At 38.5% G+C, this 19287-nt stretch overlaps 1 long non-coding RNA gene across 2 annotated transcripts in view; it reads right to left on the bottom strand.

Moving 5' to 3' along the window:
- Positions 1–310: 310 nt before the first annotated feature.
- The window catches only part of LOC114703747, a 97089-nt gene continuing 78112 nt past the window's right edge, over positions 311–19287 (bottom strand). Inside the window, exons 3-5 of one of the 2 annotated variants that reach the window (XR_005093020.1) lie at positions 3506–3644; positions 836–1290; positions 311–474 (exon numbers count right to left, since the gene is read on the bottom strand). This is a non-coding gene — a long non-coding RNA (uncharacterized LOC114703747). Of the gene's footprint in view, positions 1291–3505; positions 3645–19287 lie in introns of both variants that reach the window. The other variant, XR_003736180.2, reaches the window with a different exon arrangement.

Genomic DNA, 19287 nt, shown 5'->3' with positions numbered 1-19287 from the left:
AAGTTTAGAGGCAGGGAAGTGAGTGGGGTATGTGAACACAGAAGGGAGGCGCTATTGGGGAAAATTATAAAGGCCACTCCACGTAGTTAAAAGGAAGATTTATTTAGTGGATGACTTACAAATGAAGGAATGGATAGGTCGCGGGGGTCTGGGGAAGGCGTATCGCAATCCAGCGGTGTTCTCTGGAGCTCTGCACAATCAATCTCCACCATCCAGGGTCCAGGCGCAGAGAGCGCGCCCAGAGCAAGCGCTTGCCCATCCAGCTCTCAGGTTTCCAGCACCTCCCCTAGCCCCACCTCGTAGGCGTGACAGTTGCCAGAGTCTCAATGGGGGTTGGAGCTTCCAGATCCAAGCTGGAATGGCTACCCACTACAAGGCGCTAATGTGACGTGTGCAGAGTTGAGTACCCAGTCCAATGTTCAAATCATCTTCCTGGAGCAACAGCTGAGATGTGTCTGGAAGGGCAAATATTATCTAAAAATTTTCAAGCAAAAGAAACATCAAGAGCAAATCCATGAAAGAATAAAGTTACTTAAAGGTAAATAAATAAGCCCAAAAATTAAACACAATATGATACAGTTTATCACCTGTTTCAGCTATCTCTCATTGCATAACAAACAACCTCCAAAAAACGTCAGTGGCTTGAAACAACATGCATTATCTCTCAGTTTCTCTTGGTCATGCTTCCAGGTACCACTTAGCTAAGTCCTCCAGCTCTGAGTGTTTTCTGAGACTGCTACATAAAGTTTCAAAATTAGAAGGAAACCAAGCTCATTTGTAGCTATAAGTTTTCCTGTATCCTGCCTGGCCCTAAGTCAGAACAAATCTCTCTCACCTGTTCTTTTCTCAGTTTCCACTCTCAGTTGCTTCCAGTCCATGCCTTGTCCCCTTTGTGATATTAGGAAGCCATGTCTTGAGGGTGCCTGGAAGCGGCGAAGCCTCCATCAGGAAAACAGACCTTTTGAGAACGGCTTATTTGCATCTGGGTACCAAATAACTCACTACACCTTGTGGATTACAAGTAATCTAAGCAAATAACAGATAATCAAGGTCAATTTCTCTGTAAAGAGAACAGCAAATTCCCAGAAAGTAAGTAAGTTTGACTCCTGGTTTAATAGACTGTGATTGTCCAGTTGCTCATAGCATTACATTGAGAATATCTACAATATCTAACAGTGGAACTGCTAACCACTTAGCACAATAGTCCATTTCAATCTTCATGAACAAGCACTCCCATTTTTCTCTGGTGTTTTTTGACCAGTACCTCATTGATCCAGCAAATGAATGATCCTGAAAACCAATGAAAACAGGGGGGAATTATTTAGGGGAAAGAGGACCAGAGAAAAGCAGGAAAGAAGGGCAGGAGGGTACAATATATGTGTATGGCAATGTCATGATGAAACCAATTGTTTTGTAGGGCAACTAAAATAATAATAAAGTTAAATAAAAAAAAATCAATCAACCCTTGAGTCCGTTGTTCCATGTACCAAAACTTTGTACAGATCCCTGAAATTAGATGAAGTCTCCTATAAAATCCAACTTCCTCCTTTGTCTTTCTCAAAGTAACCCATGAGATAACCTGAGCATGGCTCCTGAATCTGGCTAAAATGCTTTGTTAGACTGCTATAAACACAGACACAGGTAAAGAATCATTGCCAATTCAGCTACATTCATTGAGAGATGAAAACCTTGACACTTTAACAGAGCAAGTTCAATGTGCTAGAAAACATGTCGAAAAACTGTTACATTAGACTTGGAATAAATAAAGTAAAACCAACCAAATCTCATGTTATTTCTCTAGCAAAGTGAATTACTCAATAAACTCCAGCCTTTCTTTTAACTTTGCTCAGGTGGGACCTGAGTTGTAAGAAACTAATATAGCACATTCCCAAAATGCATACAAGAGACAAAATATATTTCTTTAATACAAAGCTTTCTATATAGCCCAGGCTGTCGCTGTCATTCAATTTGCTATGTGGCCCAAGCTGGCTTTTAACTCATAAGTATTGTTATTATGTATATGAGCACAATATCTTTTAATCACATTCTCTAGGAGTCAACCTGCCCACAAAGTGCTTTTTGCACTAGTAATACGTACTTAGAGTAAGAAGAAGCAGTGGAAAGTTACTTTCATGTAAGTTCAAATCAAATTCCCTTTGACAATTTCCATCTGGCACATTGCATTGACAATGCCAGTCCCCACTCTCCCATGTGATATGATGAGTCATGACTGGCTTAACCCAGACACATCAGCTGAAGGAAGCACTTGGCCGAAAATACCCCATGGGAAATAATTTTTTCATGGATAATGAATGAATCATAAATGTATGCTATATTTTATATTCATTGACAAGACAGCCAGCAGCTACAAGACGCAGAGTGTTTTTGTCAGATTGCTTTATTCTTACCATTTGCAAAGTGAGCAATTAAGTATATAAAAGAACATTCTAATATCAGCTCTGCCTCTCAGAGTAAAACAAGTAAAAAGAGAACCTCACTGTTGGTGTAGACACAGAGAATGAAGAGGAAGGAAAATCACTAGTAAAAAAATTGTCTGTGCTGACAATGTTTTAATAATACTTTTAACTCAGAAAAATTTTATACAATATCTCAGATGATTAGATTTTAAAGCAACCAAACCACATGTCTACATTAACCAAATATACAAAGTATTTATTTGGTGCTTCAGTTTATCACCTGTTTGAGCTATCTCTCATTGCATAGCAAACAACCTCCAAAACATTAGTGGCTTGAAACAACATGCATTATCTCTCAGTTTCTCTTGGTCATGCTTCCAGGTACCACTTAGCTAGGTCCTCCAGCTCTGAGTGTTTTCTGAGACTGCTACATAAAGTTTCAAAATTAGAAGGAAATCAAGCTCATTTGTAGCTGTAAGTTTTCCTGTATCCTGCCTGGCCCTAAGTCAGAACAAATCTCTCTCACCTGCCACTCCTGCAGCTGTTCAGACCCAGATAAACACACAGAGGCTTATATTGCTTACAAACTGTATAGCCATTAGCTCAAGCTTATTATTGACTAGCTCTTACACTTAAATTAACCCATAATTCTTATTTATGTTTAGCCACACGGCTTGCTACCTTTTCTTAGTTCTGCCTTGTCATCTTGCTTCCTCTACGTTTGACTGGCAACTCCTGACTCAGCCTTCCTCTTCCCAGAATTCTCCTTGTCTGCTTATTCCACATATACTTCCTTCCTGGCTACTGGCCAATTAGCATTTTACTTATCAACCAATCAGAGCAACACATTCACAGCATACAGAGTGATGACTCATTTGTATGTTTGTTAGTAGGATTCATATCTCATCATGCTGTTGGACTTGGGCTTCAGTTTCTCAAGGTTAGAGAGTCACTCAGTACACTGCTACATGAACCTCTCTACATAGTGCCTCACAACATGGCAGCAAGCAAGAGGGTAAGAGAGAGTACAAGAAAGGAACAAGGGGACTGGAGAAATGGTTCAATAGGGAAGAGCACTTCCAAAGTACCTGTGTTCAAATCCCAGCAGCCAAATGGTGGCTAACAACAACCTGATAACTCCAGTTCCAGAAGATCTGACTCTGCGTTCTGGTCTCTGCAGGCACCAGGCATGCATGTGGTGCATGGACATACCTGAAGCCAAAGCTCCTGTACACATAAAAAAAAAATTAAGTAAATCTTTCAAAATTATCAACAAGAATAAAGAATTGAAAAACCATAAGCCAATTAATTCTTTCAGAAGACATCTCATCCAATAACATAAAATGTTTTTTAGAAAGAAATAAGGGAGGGAGGGAGGGAAGAAAGGAAATGATAGTAACCCAAGGCCAGGAATAGCAACTTTCACTGTTTTCCCACAGCACACTCTTATTAGCAACTCTTTAGGGTCCTCCACATTCAGGGTGGGATTGCACAATAGTGTGAATATCAAGATACAGGGTCACTGAGAGCCTTGGTAGAAGCTGTCTATGCACACTGGTGCAGGCCTATAATCCCAGCACTTGGGAGGATGGGTAGAAGGGCTGAAAATGAGAACACAGCAGCAGTAGAGCACCTCCAAGCAAACACAAGGCCCTGTGTTCAGTCTTCACCACAAGGGACAAAGAAGAGGGGCCTAATCACATTCACTCTTGAATATAACAAAATCACGGCCCATGCCATGTGGCTAAAAGCAGGGGGTGGGGTTAATGTAAAGTCTAATCACTAATCACCAAAATGACAACACTAATGTCAAAGGACAAAATGGAGCTGTTAGTTGGTAACTTATCACTTTCCCAGAAGCATCTATTTCAGTTCTCCTACCCCAAACATTCATGTCACGTTTTCTTTCTCTGACAAGATGATGTCAAAATTAACATTCAGTGCTGAGAGAATGTGTGACCTTTCAGCACTGCTGAATGGTTATCAACTGCACAGTCACTACTGAAATATACAATACCAAAATCAAAAGTTCAGACTGACAATCAGCTTCCTGCATTCATAGCCAACAGAATAGAACTCATTTCTACGAATTTAATGTAATATACAATGAAGTAATATTGTTGGGGTCCCTGCAAGCATCTCAGCTAGCAGGGAAATGAACCATGTGAGGTGAAGATGAAACTCAGGTCAGCAGAACTTAAACAGGTGCTGAGTCAAAAATTTCCAGAGACTGACCTCATAGTTTATTTTTCTTACACATTTAAACACAGTAAACCTTTGGAGGAAAGTCCCTGTGTGACAATTATTATGACAAAGCTTCAGAGATGGCTACATTGAAACTTCTTTGCAAAGTATACCTCTATAGCAAAGCACCTGTTACCATCACCAAAAGAATGAGTTCTGTTGACTGATAGACAATGCCCAGGATAAGGACCTTATAATGAAGGATTTATAATAATCATAAAAAGAGATTCTATTGATGGAGGATACAAAGTACATGGGACCTCTTTCATAAGGAAGGGTTCTGTTCACTGAGAGAAAAAGCTCAGGTTTACAGCCTAAGCAACGTTCAGGATTCGGTGGGATTCAGGCGAAGGCTGAAAGATCACCAAGTTGTTAGACAACATCCACTCCAGCCTTCTGAGTGACCAAGTGTCAGTCATTTGCTTTCCTTGAAGAAAAAGAGCCTGAATGTTTAACAATTTTGGTTTTTCTAATGCTTTCCGTTATCTGTACCTCTCTCATAATATAGAATTACCATATCCATATAATTAAAATCTATTCAGACATTACTATTATCTACTTAGAACTTATAAATATGTAAGTATTTATGTATGTTTACTAATAAATGGAGATCTACATGTAAACACAAGAAACCTTCATTAGCACTGGGGATATAGTTTAGTGAAGAGAGTTTGTCTAATATGCATAAGACACTGGGTTTCAAGTCCAGCACTACACACACACACACACACACACACACATGAAAGAATCTCAATTAATTGAAAGGTAACAATATACAGATACACTTGTAGTACCAATTTTCAATTAGATGGAAACAACTTAACTTTTCAAACCTTACAATTTCTGCCATTCCTCTTTGAATGACACTAAAGTCCAGTGAGTAATGAAAAGATGTCAAGAAAATTATACAGAGTCTACAGTGGCTGCCTACATTTTACTTAATGAGCATTGTTTACTCTCATTTTGAATTTATGTATTTGACATGAGCAAAATAACATGCTTGGAGAGTTGGTTGGTTTATTTCTGCTTGAGGAAATTACTTTTAGATTCATGCAATTGTTCTTTCAATCCTGAAGTTATCTGCTTTGCCCTCCTATCAGCATAAGGATGTGGTGGTATTGTGTTTCCCAAAATATTGTGTACCCTAATAAACTTATCTGGGGTCAGAGAACAGAACAGCCACAATATTAAACATGAGTATAGGCAGTGGTAGCACACGTCTTTAGTCCTAGCATTCCAGAGGCAGAAATCCATGTGTTCAAGGATACAGCCAAGCATGGTGACTCATGCCTTTAATCCCAGAAAGTGAGCCTTTAATCCCAGGGAGTGGTGGCAAAGAGCAGAAAGATATATAAGGCATGAGGACCAGAAACTAGAAACTTTTAGCTGGTTAAGCTTCAGGCTTTCGAGTAGCAGTTCAACTGAGGGCCATTGGGATGAGGACACAGAAGCTTCCAGTCTTAGGAAACAAGACCAGCTGAGAAGTTGGCCAGGTGAGATTAGCTGAGGCTTGTTCTGTCTCTCTGACCTTCCAGCCCCCCAATAACTGGCCTCAGGTTTGATTTTATTAATAAGAACTTTTTAAGATTCCTGCTACATAAGCATATTCTAATACATTGAGTTAGTGAACACTTTCCATTTGTTTTTCCTGCTTTAAAAAATTATATTGATATCATATAAAATATACACACTTACATGCATTGTAATTTTTTCTGCCAGACTTTCAGAAAATAAACTAAATGCTCTAGCATTAGCTCCAAGGCAACTGAGTGTCTGATATATGTAAAGTACTCTACAATGATAAAATATGCTTTCAATTTTTAAGTGTTACACCTTGTTAAAATTTTCAATACCAATAGATGCATGGATTTATTTGTAAATAGTTGTAATATAAGACAAACAAAAAGAAGCCTCTTTCTCCTATCAAAAGTTCTAGCAGATAACCTTAAAAAGGTCCGTGTCTCTTGAAGCTTAGCCAGCAAGGCAGCTTTTAGTCTCAGCACCATTTTTCTGCCATTCATAATCAGCTGCAATGCATCATAAATACACACTTTTCTCTTCACAAAAAGAATTGTCTTACTCTGTTTATACAGAACATAATCTCTAGAGCTACTCTTTTTGTGAGATTACAGACATTTATTTAACATTTTCAACTATTTTCAGATTACTCAGATAACAAATTGTTGTTTAGGAAAAAGGTATAAATCCTAGGCTTTTTTTTACTATGCTCCTCCATGAAACATTTGAAGATCAATTTTATCAATTTGCATGATGTTAAAGAAGAGCCTTTAAAATTATGGGGAAAAAGAAAAACCTCAGAGATGGAAGAGAGATGATTCTTGAGTAGAGTCAAATCAAAGATGCTAGTTGAGAATGCAGAACAAAGAAATGAAATAGCTTTCTGGGGTCTTCTGGTAGGTTTCACAGAGGAAAGACCTGCTAAATACAAGGTCTGCTAAAAGAATTAAATCAGAAATAAAGAGCTCTATGGGTTCTGATTTGCCATTAATCAGAGTGCTAAAATTAAAGGCTTGTGCTACCATGCCCACATTTACATAAATAACTTGTAAATAAATAACATTTTAAACATACTAACACATATTTGAATGTTTATAATTTCTTTCTACAGAGACTATAAAATAAAAATGGCACTGTACATGTTATTATTTATGTTTTCTGTGTAGCACAGTACACATTCCATGCTCAGCTCTTTCATATTAGCAGTAAAAGTTTTTAAATGACCACTAAAGTACTTCTTTTTTTAATGACATTAGGATCTTTCTTCTTCCAAATATAGAAATAAATTAATTTAAATGTTGTAAAAATATTCATATTTGTAGAACATTGTGTCTAACTTTACTCTGATTTTAATGACCTTTCCAAATTACCCACAAATAGTTCCTTTTTTTAATTTCCCACACTGTTTTCTAAATGATATTTTAAATCCAGTGTGTATTTCAAAGACTACGCCAAGAATTCAGAACTCAACCTTGACGTTATTTTATTAATCATTAATTCACATTTTAATTCTTTATGTTCTTTACTTTTTGTGAATGTGACTATCTCCACCAATCATAACCTGTCTCATCTATAAACCTGACCCTGCAATCAGACTGTGGATTCAAATGAAGTCCCAATCTGTATTTTAAAATCCCACATACTTATTGATGGTGGAAGTCCATTACCTCAAGTTCCAGTCATTGCTAAGAGGGATCACAGGACTCTACATATAATCAATCATACTTTCAGCTAAGATTTATTTTACCAATTTACAAACTAAATTGGCAAAGAAGACATGCACAGGGCAAGGTCCAAGCCAGGTACAACCCCCCAAGAGTCCTCCTTTCCTACCCCTCCCATAGACAGGACATACTGAATTCCTCCCATTTTGAACTGTGAGATTACATGTGAAATGTGATTGGCCAGGGAGCTCATGAGAAGTTCAGCATTTGCTAGAATCTGATCACAAAGGCACCCCTGAAGAACACCAGTCAAGTTTCTAGGTTCCAGAAGGAGCTAGGTCTTCAATGCATTGTGTGTATAATCTGTATACAAGGAGCTCTCTTATCAAGTAGAAGGGTAAAAGTCAATCCGAAATCTAAGTTCCCATGAGTCAACCAAAAACTAACCCAGCAAGCAAGCCTTGTGAAGTCTCTTTGCCTGTTTTATTAACTCTTTGCCAAACACTAGACCTTTAATTTGCTAAGTGATTTTGATTTCTAGTGCTGTTAGTTTATGATAGAACTCAGTAGATTTCAGGTAAATTTTACATTGACGACCCTTAGAACCCAGAGAAGTCAAAGCCATCTTCTAAATGTCTGTAATTCCTTCAATGCACTCAGAGCAGCTGGTGAGCAGAGCCACACAAAAATATTATGAGCAGGTTTCTGGGATCTAGTAGCCTGAGTTTGAATGCTAATTTCACCGTTGGTTTACAATGCAATTAACTAGCTACTTTGAACTTCAGTTTCTTCGTTGATGACGTGGATATAATAACCTTGCTATCTTCATACTGTTACTGCAGGGCTTTTTATAAATTATTTTGTTTGCCTTAGAGTTTCTATTGCTGTGATAAAACACTGTGGCTAAAAATCAACTTGGGGTATTTCAGTTTATAGTTCTCAGGTCACACTCTATTGCTGAAAGAAGTCAGAGCAGGGAACTCAGGCTGGAACTTGTACAGAAGCCATGAAGCAATGATGCTTCCTGGCTAATTCCTCCTGGAGTGCTCAGCCTACTTTCTTATACACCCAGGACCACTAACCCATGGTAAGCACAGCCCACAGTGGGCTGGGCCCTCCCACCTCAATTATCAATAAAGAAAATGCATCACAGGCTGGTGAGGGCATTTTCTCAATAGAAGCTCACTCATCCTAAATGACTCCAGCTTGTGTCAAGTTGACATAAAACTAGACAGCGCCTGTACTCAAAGTGACCGTTCCTTCATAACCATCTACTTCAGATGGCACAGTTGCTCCTCAAATTCCTTACGCTGCGCTGTCAGCTGCACCACCAGGCCCTGGCATCAACTCAGTACCAAAGCTGTGTGGAGGATGCTGGGCAATTAAACAAATGGACTCAAATTCATATGGAAATGCATGCCAAAGACCTAGGGTAGACAAAGTAATTATAGCAAACACATTGCATGATGGGATTATTACCTAGGAAATTACTAAGGCACACCTGTTGGTGTATCTGTGATACTAACCCCAAAGACTATTAGATCTTGAGGGCTCTGACCTAATGAGCGAATCAGCCCCTGTCCCTTAATGGATTCGTCATATGATGGCATTATTGGGAGATGGCTAAAGGTATCAGGGCCTAGTTGTAAGTAGGGCATTGTGGGTGTCTGGGAGTTACATCTTGCCCTGGAACCTCCTTGTAAACCCTTCTCTCTGCTTCCTGACCACAGTGACCTGAACAGTTCTACTCAACAGTGCTCTCTCCCTGCTGTGATGGACTGAAACTACTGAAACCAACAGCTAAGTATGGGCTCAAATGGAAGCTCAAGGACAATTTTATTAGAGCTTAAAACCTCCAGGATTATATATCTAAGCAGCTTCCCAGAGGAGAATGAAGGAGGAAGAGGGGGAAAGCCATGTTGTTTAAGCTAGCACTGAGGTCAGCCACATGGTGGGAAGAGAAGCTTTAGAAAAAGTAGGAAGGCTCAAAGTATCAGAAAAAAGTATACTTGGTTTCTGGCCAAAAGAAAGATACAGGAAAAAGAAAAAGGGAAAGTTGAGCCTCTCTGACTCGGGCCTCCAAAAGGCATGTAGACTCCACTGAACCTCATGATGGCTTATAGGGACTGTGCTAGGGGGAGAGGGTTCTGGGGGGAAATATAGTATCTCATCAAAAGAAAATTATTCCACCTATCTGTTTAGCATAAAGTAAGCATTCCTAGGGGTAGTTGCTTCACTAGGTGATGGACAAGACTCAGCTGGATGTTGGGTCTCCACTCAGACTGGAGATTCTGTTCTCCTGACTACAAGGAATTTTTCCTTAATAGACCTTTATTGCTACTCTCACATAACTGCCCATGAACTGATAAATGATACAAACTGTGGTATGTGTCCATAGTGGAATGCTATTCCATAAAAAGGGGGGACAAATTTCTGGTTTGTGCTATAATATGGACGACCGTTTAAAACATTATGTTAGTTTAAAGAAATCAAATACAAAAGTCCTTTTTAAAAATGACTCCACTAACATAAAACTTGTAGAAAAGTCAGTTATCTAGAGATTACCAAGTGTCTCAGACTAGAGATAGATCAAGGAGACTATCCATAGCTCTGAGGAAATATTTGAAAGTAACAAAGGTTTTCTAAACTTGTATCATGGAATTGATGCAATAATATATAAGTATACCAAACATAACTGAACTATACACTTCTATGAGTAAATTACACACTATGTAAATTACACCACAATAGAATTACTTTTTCATAAGATCCTGTGACCCAAGAATCAACGATTCCCAAACTAGGGCTTTGGGATAACTCAGGCTACATGATTAAAAATAGTGCCGTTCTGGAAGCATTCATTTTACTCACTTAAAATTAACACATTAGTGATAAACGTCAGTATCTCATGGAACCAAACATGCACACTACAGAAAGAGGTGCTTGGTAGCAAGAACCCCAGTGAGAACAAGCAGGAGGTGTGCTCAGGGTGCATGCCCAAGGACAGAGAGGCAAAGGCAGACAGCACGGGAGAAAGCAAAGGAAGATTTCAGAAAAGCTCTCTGCAGCAGTTCTTGCCCCAAAAGAAAGGGGAAACAGGCTGACAGATGAAGAATGTCTTGCGTGTTTGGTGTGGAGAGCATGTTTTGTCTTTCTCTCATTGGTTCTGAATTGGAGTCAAAAGAGGAAACATGGTCATTGACCACAGTCGCACCGATGGGTGTTAGTTACATAGGCTGTGGCTTGGCTTCCTGCACTTGTTGCTCCAGAGGATGTGGTATGGCCTCCTGAACTATTTACTAAAGAAGCTGTGGCAGAGCTTCAGGCTAATGAGGTCATCAGATAAAAGAATTCTGTTGCCAGGCGGTGGTGGCACACGCCTTTAATCCCAGCACTCGGGAGGCAGAGCCAGGCGGATCTCTGTGATAATTTCCAGGTAACCAGAAATTATCTTAAGATCAAGGTGATGTCACCACTTCTCCAGTTTTGACATGCATTCTTGATGAGAGGACCATGTTATACTCAAACAACACTCTCCTTACTCCTCATGGGTTCTGCTCTCACTATGGCAATCCCTGCACTTGGTAAAGTATGGCTGAGGCAATTTTCCACAAGGTCTGAAGCAGAATTCCTGCAGAAGAATTACAACACCCGTTAGCAATGTCAGTGACTTGAAGTTTTTCAACCCTTTTATCCCTTTTATACAGTAAGTATTGATTTGTGAGGTGACAGTGTTATCACATCTAAATGTATTGGCTTGGTCATTTGGTTTTTTGCATGTGCTATGGAACAACATAAGCGATTTTCAGAATTATATGACTGATTCAGGGGACAAGAGGTCTAGATTTTCCCTCTTAAACAATGTTACTAATTAGCTGCTTATCCACTCCTCCCACTGCCTAGCTCATACACAAAATAACAAAACGATAGAATGTATGTGTATGAATATTTATATATATATATATATTAGAATGTTTCACAGGCTGTGGTCCAGCCATTCCAACAATGACTGTCTATCAACAGAAAGTCCAAGAATCCAGTACTTGTTCAGTCATGAAACTGAATGTCTCTGTACATACCAGAATCCTAAAGAAGTAGGTACCAATGCTAGTAAAGGGATGGACTTACCAAGGAGAGGGAGCAGACAAGAGCAAGTTTCCTTCTTCCATATCCTTTCTATAGGCTGCCAGCAGAAGTTGTGACCCCAATTGAAGGTAGATCTTCCCACCTCAAAGGATCTAGATTAAAAGTGGGTCTTCCCACTTCAAATGATTTAACTAAGAAAAAAAAATCCCTTACAGGTGTACCCAGCTGGTTGGGTTTTAATTAATTACAGATGTAGTCAAGTTGACCCCCAAAAATAGCCAAAACAGCCTCCATTTCTCATTTCCCCTGTATCTCCCCACCATCAGCTACAGTTCCCTGCACCGTCGGCCCAGGTTTCTGAGTTAGTCTGTGGCAGTTTGAGGGAGTCACTTCTTATCCAAGAGTTCTTCCTGAAGAGAAGTCTGTGGCCTTGGCCAACTAAGTTCCACAAGAGTATAGGTTCTTACACTGGTGATATTTCTTTCATGAATCTCGATCCCATACAAATTTCCAAAAAAAAAAAAAATTCCATTTTGACAACCATGGCACCACAAACAATCTGCTTTGCTTCATTGTGATTAACTGACCAGCCCCTTGCTCTTTGAGCCTTGTATCTTACCTCCCCCCCACTCACTCCAACAAAGGAAGGTCAGGATCCCTGTGGATACTTTTCACATGCTTTGGGGGACTCCCACCTACCCTGTAAGGTGGTGCCACTGCGCATTCTCTAAGGATGTCTCTTGTTATATAAATCTTTTTCTACTGGGGTTATGATTTTAAAATAAACATGGGATAAAACCTCTGACATTGAAACTCTAAGGAGTCTTCAATAGAATGTGTTTCCAACTGCAATCAGAAAATTATTACTTAAAAATGAATACAATGGGTTCCTGCTCTCGGAGCCTTACCACAGAAAATTCTGAACTAGTGTGATGTCATTAGTAACAAGGAATGCTAAAATAATTTCAGTAGTAATACTTAGAGTGTCAATCATCTAAATAATTTACTTTCTTTCATGAATTAGAGCAGATTCAGAGTGGTTCTCTGCGATTCTACCGTTCTCTTATTTGCTTCCCTATATGCTTTCTAAAATTATAAAAAATAGTTGAAGAAGTAGAGTGTAGACACAACCTGTAATTTATTGTTCCTCTGCTACACCTCTTAGTGAGCTATCATTAATGATACATCGTTAATAGCTGTAGCAATTATGAATTATTCTAGTACTCTGGGTGGTGGTTTTGTAGGTATTTCTATTTCCATTTCAGTTTTACATAGGGAGGAATTTTTAATAAGAAAATAGAGATGGAAAAAACTAGGATGAGAAATGCATCTTTACTGTGGGTTTTCAAATATCTTCTTTATAAAGGGAAATTCTTTCAAGAACTCTAATATAGGAAACCAATGAACATGGAACTGTTCTGACTCCAACCTGGGAAAAGATAGTGCTGTCCTTGTCTCCGCATTGGTGATACTGGAGGCACATCATCAGAGCCCATGACTTCACAGAACATCAGTTAAACAGCAGTCATTTTCATTGGCCTGTCATAAAATAACAAGATGCAAGCCGGGCGGTGGTGGCACACGCCTTTAATCCCAGCACTCGGGAGGCAGAGCCAGGCGGATCTCTGTGAGTTCGAGGCCAGCCTGGGCTACCAAGTGAGTTCCAGGAAAGGCGCAAAGCTACACAGAGAAACCCTGTCTCGAAAAAAAAACCAAAATAAATAAATAAATAAATAAATAAATAAATAAAATAACAAGATGCTATTGACAAGGATTGACACTCCGATGACCAAACTAAATATAGACCAGGTGATGACTGGGAATATTGGCCATGAAGGAACTCTTCATGCAATGAATAATCTACTATGTATTTTTTAGCTAACAAGAAAGATTTATTTAATAATAGTACTCAGTTGCTCATGTTAATTTTACCAAGACAATGGAAATCAGGAGTGAAATATTAAGAGTTCTTAATTATAATGTTTTAAAATGTATTATATTTGGAAGACTGGGCATGTGGCTCTGTAATAAATAGAGTGCTTACCTTGCATGCATAAGGCCCTGAGCTCAGTCCCAGCACTATGTAAGAAAATTGATATAAATTTACAATGATACAGATATTATATTTATATTCTTATAAAAGAATAGTGAAACAAATACTTAAAATATTTTATCATTTTCTACAAAAAAAAGTTTTTAGAGTTGTGTACACTCACTTTTGCACACACATACACAATCTATCATGCTTATTGCTTTTTTTCACCATAGCTTCTTCTGGGGATCAAACCTGGATACCCCCATTTGAGTGAGGTTTGTCAGGGGACAAAAAGTTGAAATAGCCCATTTGCATTGTTTAAGGAATTCATTCTTCATGTTCCCTGTCTTCTCAACCTTTCATCCCAAGTCCAGAGTCAGTGGCTACCAAGTTGATCCCACAAATAGCTAGAATTTTAAAAAGTTACATTTTTAATGGTACATGTTTAAGAAACTTAAAAATTTAGCCACGTATCAAAAAGTACCAAGAGAAAGCCGGGCGGTGGTGGCGCACGCCTTTAATCCCAGCACTCGGGAGGCAGAGCCAGGCGAATCTCTGTGAGTTCAAGGCCAGCCTGGGCTACCAAGTGAGTCCCAGGAAAGGCGCAAAGCTACACAGAGAAACCCTGTCTCGAAAAACCAAAAAAAAAAAAAAAGTACCAAGAGAGAGAATTTGTCTGAGAAAGATGCGTTATACAGGAGACCCTATGCATCTACACATCAGCAATGAAAGCGGGACTAAGTTCATGATTCCTCATTTTTTCTGAGATCTTTTCTTCCACTAAGCCATACAGTGGAAAACTACGACACAGTATGGAAATGGGTCTTAGCAGACTTTTCTCCTTCTCAGCCAATCTTCCTCTAGTCCACTCCACACCTGCCACCAGGATGGAAAAATTGGCCCCACAGAAAATGAAGATCCAACTATGCTCCAAACTTTTTGATTTTGTGACACACATATTTTGATATACAGGACATAGAGACCAGAAGAAGAAAAATATTGTACCTTTAACCTTGCTCAGACAGTGGGCAGGGATAATAAATCATAAATTTACCAAAAAAAAAAAATTGGTTTTTTTTTTTTTTGAAACAGGGTTTCTCTGTAGCTCTGGCTGTTCTGGAACTAGCTCTGTAAACCAGGCTGGCCTCAAACTTGGAGATTCACCTGCCTCTGCCTCCCAAGTGCTGAAGTAACTGATGTCAAGATGTTGCCACACTTTCTTGAAGGTTCTTTCTATCTTACTACCGGCTAGCTATTCTTTTCCACATTCCTTTTCAAATAGCCAAATAAGAATTAGTGTGAAAGATGCCTTAAAGAAACACTTCACAGTGTAACTTCCATCTCATTCCTTTTGAAATTTAACTTGACCCCAGTAAAGTTTCATCTTAGAGGAACTGCAGACAGCCTAGATGATCAACACCTAAGCAACAGACCTTGAACTTCCTGCAAAAAAGTAATCTTCAATGTATGCATTTGTTCAATTAATTAACGCTAAATACTTCTTTCTTCCATTGGCTCATGGGAATGGAATGGATGAGAAAGAGGATACAAAGCGCCCATTCAAGTTCAAGCTTTTATTCCTTTCTTTAAGAACAACAACAAAAAAATAATAGTGATAAAGAATTAACAGCCCAATACTAAACCAACAGTCTGCATATTAATCTAAACTTTATCTATGTACCCATGGAATTCAGTGATGTGTACACCAACAGCAAGGGCACATACAGAGAAGACCATGGATTCCTAAAGGAAGTTTTCATCCCTAGAGTCACAGAGAGGTCCCTTTTGCCACCTTTCTCATCCCTCGCTTTCTCAGTGTGTTTTGTGGGTCCAAGTACACATTGCCAAACTCCCTGCAGGAGCAGAGTTGAACTTGAAGATATAGACAGCTTTACTTTCACATAGGACTATTGGCATAGCCTACATTGCTTTTCTAAATCATACGTTGGATTATATCCCAATTCAACCCAAAGAGGTTTGAAATTCCCAACCTTCCCAAGCTCTCTATGCATCTGATTTAATTAATCATATCTAACACTTAGCCAGACACAGTAGAATTGAAAACCATGAAGAACACAGTGTCCCTGCCCTCCAGGAACTACTAATCAGGGGAGATAAAGTGACAGAAATATAAATCATTCTGAAGAGACAAACTCTGATAAGTGATATAGATTTATAAATAAAATACACACTGTGAGAAAACTAGGAAGAAAAGATTCATGCTACCAACTAGTCAGCTAAAATGCATGGCAATTCGATTTCTATAACCCTGGGGGCATTTGCCAGTACTGATTCATTTCAGTGTCCCACATCTACAGCAGAATATGAACGTTTACATTTATAAAAATATTTATGGATCACTAAAATCTTAAATTATTTAATTTTATACTTTACACTAAAGTCTGAAAGTGTATTATATTGTGTTCTGAATTTCAATGTGCTATAATTAGGTTAAGATCACATCATATTTTACTATAAGTTTTGACTTTCTCAAAGCATTATTTGTTCACAATATCTCATGTGCCTATGACTCTGAATAAGTAGTACTTAAGAATATTTCTATGAGTTCTAATCTTTCCCTTTATGCTTTAATTACTTGGAAAATCTTATCTTTAAATAAGAACTCTCAATAGAATTATATACAGTGTCTAATATAATTCTCATCACATAGTAGGCACTCAAATTTTGATGTTTTTATAGAGTTGTGAGTATTTCATTGAGTAGTTATTGTTTGTGTAAAATTGCATAATTCCATAATATTGAAAAGTGTAGATGTAACAGTCTTATTAAATAAGCAACACAGAGCCAAATGCAGAGTTAAAAGCCCAAGAGGTCAGAGCAGCAGCTAAGAGCTGATACTAAAACCCTTTCTTACCCTTCGCTGCCGTTGCTGTCCTTCCCTTTGAAAGAGGCCTACTTCCTGTGTGTCTGTCTTTTTATTGACTTTCTGTTCTGCCTCTTATTGGTTGTAAACCCAACCATATGACCTCCTCATCATTGCCTGTCTATACAGACCTCTAGGTCTCTATGGTTGGTATTGAGATTAAAGGCATGTGTCTCCATGTCGGCTGTATCCCTGAACATACAGAGATCTGCCTGTCATGTGATTGGGATTAAAGGTGTGTGCCACCACTGCCTGGCTGCTGCTATGGCTTGCTATTAGCTCTGATGCCAGGCAACTTTATTTATTAGCATACAAATAAAATCACATTTCAATATAAATAAAATATCACCATAGAAAAGCATGTTCATTACTTTTTTAAAGGAAACAAGTGAAATAATCTAAATACTCATTATCAAGAGAACAATTGAAGTTGTGTTATATAAATACAAAATACAGTGATTCTTTAAAAATAATACATGAAACAATAATTTTAATGATACTGAATATCAAGCAATTAAGGGAAATGTTTGTGATATGCAAGTAACAAAAGAAGTCCTGTGGACTTTTTTTCTTGAAAAGCATCTCTAGGCTATGTATACAGAGTAGGAACCTGGGCAGATACCATTAGTTTCTAGTATGCAAAGGAGAAATAAACAAAAGAGAGCCCTAAAGATCTGCAAAGATTCCCTCAAGTCTTCATTCAGATGAGTGGCCATTTGTACTGACTTGAATATCTACATAGAATATGCATCTAGAGTGTTTCCAGGTTCTGGCTATTACGAATATTGCTGCTATGAATATAGTTGAGCAAGTGTCCTTGTGGTATGATTGAGCATCCTTTAAGTATATGCCCAAGAGTGGTACAGCTGGGCCTTGAGGTAGATTGATTCCCAATTTTCTGAGAAATCGCCATACTGATTTCCAAAGTGGCTGTACAAGTTTTTACTCCTACCAGCAGTTGAATTTTGTAAAGTAGTATATTCCTGAATCTATTAATATGATCATGTGACTTTTCTATGTATGTGACAGATGTGTACCTTGCTCTGTTTCTGGGGCTCCTTGCAGCAGGATCAGGACCTGTCCCTGGCACTTGAGCTAACTTTTGAGAACCCAATCCCCAAGCTGGGTGGCCTTACCCAAACTTGATGCAGGGGGAGGCGCTTGGTCCTGCCTCAACTTGATGTGCCATGCTGTATTGTAAAGGGGCATGGGAGGCCTGCCCCTTTCTGAATGGAGAGGAAGGAGGAGTGGATAAGGGGGGTGTAGAAGGGAGTTGGGGGAAGGAACGGGAGGAAGGATAGAGGGGAAACTGTGGTTGGTATGTAAAATAATTGAAAAAATTTAATTAAGAAAAGTAAAAAGTAAAAAAAAAAATTAAAAAAGAACATCTACAAAAAAAAAAAAAAAAAACCTACAGTTAACATCACAGTAAAGAATGGGACATTGCAAGCTTTTTCTATGATCAGGAAAAACAAGATTGTTTCCTTTCATCCTTTCTTTGCAATGGTGTACTAGAGGATGTTGCTAATATGATAAGTTAAGAAAATGAAATAAAGAATATCTTTCCTTAGGAAAGAAGAAATAAAAATGTCTTTTTCACAAATGGCCTGATTATTGACACAAGAAATTAGAAATAACCGTAAGAGTTTCAATAATAAACAATTATAGCAAGGTTGCAGGACACAAGGATACAAGAAATCTTTTCCCAGAGACCAATAATTAACAAGAAGAATGAATTTAAAGTGTAATACAATTTGTATTAGTATTCAAAACATAAAATACTGGGATATAAATATGATTAAAAATGTTTACTATCTAGAAAACGTTTTCTACTCCCCATCCTAAATGAAATGTATCTAACAAATCCCTTCCCTCGGGGCTCAGGGAACTGTGGAAGAGGAGGCAGAAAGATTGAAAGAGCCAGAAGGGATGGAGGACACCAAGGAAACAAGGTCATCTAAACACAGCAGGACCTACCCACATATGAACGCCCAGAGACTGTGGCAGCATGCTCAGGGCATGATGGGTCTAAGCCAGGTGGTATGCATTGCAGAGAGGAGAAGTGGACAAAATCCCCCATCCCTCACCCAGAAGCTATCACCAATCAATAACTACTCATGAAGGAAAAATTAGTTTTCACCAATGGAGTCTCACTGGGGATAGAGACCACACTTAAGAGCAGGCCCTACCCTGAACACAAAATGAAACCAGTGGTATTTTTTGGAAGTTTTTTGTCTCACAATTCTTTGTCTGAACTTTTTTTTTTTAACTTTACAGATCTTTTCCTTGTATATTATGATGTTCGATTTTTATCAATTTTCTATGTGTGCAAATGTGTGTGTCTCAGCATCTGTATGCATTTCTTGAGCTTTTTCTTTGGCTCTTTCTTTCTGTTTGTTTATTTGTTCCTATTCTTGGTTCTTTTTATTTTATCATCTT

The sequence above is a fragment of the Peromyscus leucopus genome, chromosome 15 (genome assembly GCF_004664715.2).
Source record: "Peromyscus leucopus breed LL Stock chromosome 15, UCI_PerLeu_2.1, whole genome shotgun sequence".
NCBI lineage: Eukaryota > Metazoa > Chordata > Mammalia > Rodentia > Cricetidae > Peromyscus > Peromyscus leucopus.
This window is presented reverse-complemented; position numbering and strand designations above follow the sequence as displayed.